This window comes from Salvia hispanica, chromosome 6, assembly GCF_029641045.1.
Source record: "Salvia hispanica isolate PSC_SH4W2 chromosome 6, Shi_PSC_v1, whole genome shotgun sequence".
NCBI lineage: Eukaryota > Viridiplantae > Streptophyta > Magnoliopsida > Lamiales > Lamiaceae > Salvia > Salvia hispanica.
Window position 1 is genome coordinate 20,202,624 of NC_142697.1, and position 3,524 is coordinate 20,206,147.

The window sequence follows — 3,524 nt, forward strand, 5'->3', positions numbered from 1 at the left end:
TTATGCCACTGGCAGTTCACCACAATCACTTATCACTACCCTGAGCCTCGGGCGATCACCTCTGTCAGTCTCTTGTGATTCAATCAACCTAACAACATCCATACCCTCCAGAACTTGTCCAAATACGACGTGCTTATTGTCCAGCCATGCTGTCTGTGATGAAATACAAAGCAAAATGTCAAAACCACATTTGATTACAACCATCAGTTTAGCTGAGATTGTATTCAACTGAACCAGTATGCTAATATTTATTACTAGTATTATGGAATAATTTTGGTCGGAATTCGGAAATGTGTTTTACATGATCTTTCTCACGGTTTAGGGGCACAATCTCACATGTGGTCATGGAAAAATCAGGAAAGCTTCTAGGATAGAACATAGACGAAAAAGTTGATGAATGGCAGTATCATGTTAGAGGAAGGAGAGAAATATGTCTCAGCTTCCTCAGCAGAGTGACTCAATGATTTCTACTCTAATGAATTTATTCTAAATGATCAGAAAATTTCATCAGACTAAAAAAAACCGGGTAAGTTAAGAGTAGTTCGCGTCCACATATATTTGTGGACTTGTATATTTTCTTGTCTACTGGTAAAGTAAAGATATCTCAAATATTAGTATTTTCCATTTTAGTAGTTGCAAACTTTGTTTAGGTTATGTGAAAGTAAGTTAATCAGAATGCAGAATACCTTGACAACACAAATGAAGAATTGGCTTCCATTGGTATTGGGACCAACATTTGCCATGCTAAGAACTCCAGGTCCAGAATGAACCGCTACAGAAATAGAAGGGTACTCGCTTATGAATCAACAACGAAAATAATTAAAAAAAAAGCTCCAGTAAACTCTATATTAAAAGGAAGGTTTAAACTCACAGTTAAAGTTCTCATCTTTGAATGTACGTCCACAAATGCTCTTTCCACCAGAGCCCTAAGAACATAATACATAAATAAACCACACAGTCATTATTAATACAACACTCCAGACTTTACATCTTACAAATTTATTTCAACATGAAAGGAGAAACAAAAATAAACACTGAAAACAGAGCCAAAGCTAGCAGGATATGGAGGAAGAAACAAGCTAGCTTCGATTAGATTGGAAAAAGCTGGACGTAGAGGATTAAGGATGGCATGATGTTTGATGAATTCAGGATGCACCAGTTATGAAATTAAAGCCTACCCTACTGGTTAAGACACAAGTTCCTTACAATATCATAATGCCATATTCACATAAAGCTCACAGAGGTTTGGATCCATAATCTCAACAGGTGCATAAGATACTTCTGACATATAAAATTGAGAAAATAAGGCATGCTTAGAAACTAATATCTTGTTGCGACTACTTCAAATACAAGATATGTGTTTAAAATTTCCTTCCAATCCCAAATACTAACGTAAAAGCATTCCAACTTTGAAGGCTCTAGAACAGTGGCAAAAAGGATGTAAGATCAGAAGGGAAAATGTGCCAGATAAAATAACAGCTTACATTTCCTTTATCAAAATCTCCTCCTTGAATCATGAAATCCTTGATAACACGGTGGAATGATGAACCTTTGTAACCAAATCCCTTCTCCCCTATTCAATAAAATATCCACAGAGCATAAAACAAAAATCAGTTTGGTTAGATAATAAAATGTTATAGTCTCCAGTGTGAGTCAGCATAGGTACCTGTGCATAGAGCACGGAAATTTTCTGCAGTTTGTGGGTTTGTGGCACATCATTACCGTATAAGCCTATAACAACCCTTCCCACAGACTTTCCTACTGGATTTCCAATGCTAATATCGAGGAAAACTTTGTTTGTCACTTATGCTTGCAATGTAGCTTCCTGAATGAAGAATGAAACTTAATAGCTATGACAAAATGTCATATGGGATAAGACAACGAATGTGATCAGCATAAAGGATTGGAGGTTGTTGCCTATTGCTTGTATGTAGGGTCAAACAGAACGTAGAAAGCATTATAGTTTCATTACTTGACCTGATTACTGGTAAGAACGTAATATGTATGTGTGCAATAAATGTAGCACAATATTGAAGTAGAGATAAACCCAAACTTCTCTAGAAAAATGCCTCAATAACCAAATTCAAACTACTGGCTGGTTGATTAATAACAAAAAGCGTTAAAGAACATGATAAACACTAAGAAAAGACCTACACATGAAAGACAATTGATCAACCTTTTACCGGTTTCATATCAGATTCCTAAAAAATTGATTGGTTGCTAATATCAACACAAGTAAGAACAGACACTGTCCAAATAATTTAAATCTCACAATTAGATAATATAGCACATCCCAAAAGTTCACAAGGATATGGCAAGTTTTCGTGAAACAGACAAACTATTAAGTCGCAATCACTAAACATTCAACAAAACAATCCATAATTACAAAATGCTAGAACACTCAGCATTTCTCCTAAACAACATAAAAATGATCACTGACACCAGAAAAATCATCAAGAAACAGGCAAACTATTAGTGAAATATCCAAAGTGAGCAAACCTCAGCCACAACTCGGACTCTGAAAGGCATGGAACCGATTCTGCTCCTAGTCGTACAATCCAGTCGCGACAACGTCAGACCGAGCAGACCGGAGGAAGAGCTAGGTAATGACAATGAAGAAGATGCACATTTTGGAGGCTTTACGGAGGCGAAAGAGCAGACTGAGCTCGTAACTTTGACACTTGGTGTGGTTGAAACCGAGCTAATATTCGACTGAAAAAGAAAAACGAATGTAGACCTTCAGCGCCATAAAAAGAAGAAATGTGCGAATATGAGGAATGTACAAGTAAGGAATGTATAAATTAGGATTTGGAGGATATAGCAATACCAGAGATGCATATGACGCTGCCATTCTTAGTTCTTGTTTCAGCTGAAGTGAGTGTTTATGCGTGTAGAGAGAGAGACAGAGAGAGGATAACAGGATTAGGAGGGATTTGCAATGCGGTGGCTAGCTGTAGTTGAAAAGGGTTTGAGGAGGACTTGGATCCCTGTGCATATCATCACCTTCCATTTGTTTTTATGAAGTTATACAATTTTTTTTTATTCACAATTCAATGGTGATAATGTCCACAACATCCCCTGCTGTGCATTTTTCACATCAGTGAATCCAAATCCGGTTTGGGGAAATGAGCAATGGAGATGACGATATTTCCAATGACAGGAAATGTATTGTATCTTTTGGTAATGACAAGTATGTCCTCTCGCAATATTGTTATTCAAAACATCCATGATAGCCAATTTCACGCATTGGTTATGTGGAAAAATTCTGTGATTTCCTGGGTCTGACAAGATTTTATAAGCCAGGTGTGTAGAGAAATCGCCAGTCCCAGGAAGAAGATGAAAATTGCCTGGAGAAAGAAGCTGGCGGGGAAAAATGAGCGGAAGAAGGAAGAGTTACTAGACTGAGGATCATCAAATTAGAGGGCAAAATAGGGAACACAGGAACAGTTTAGAAGCTCTATCCACTATAAATAAGAGCATGCGATTAACACGAAGATATCTCGTTCCATCACTCTTTCGGCTCT

General features: G+C 37.3%; 1 pseudogene; it reads right to left on the reverse strand.

Annotated features, from left to right (window-relative positions):
• LOC125208239 (peptidyl-prolyl cis-trans isomerase A1-like) lies at positions 1–2,851 on the reverse strand (annotated as a pseudogene).
• Positions 2,852–3,524: the final 673 nt, after the last annotated feature.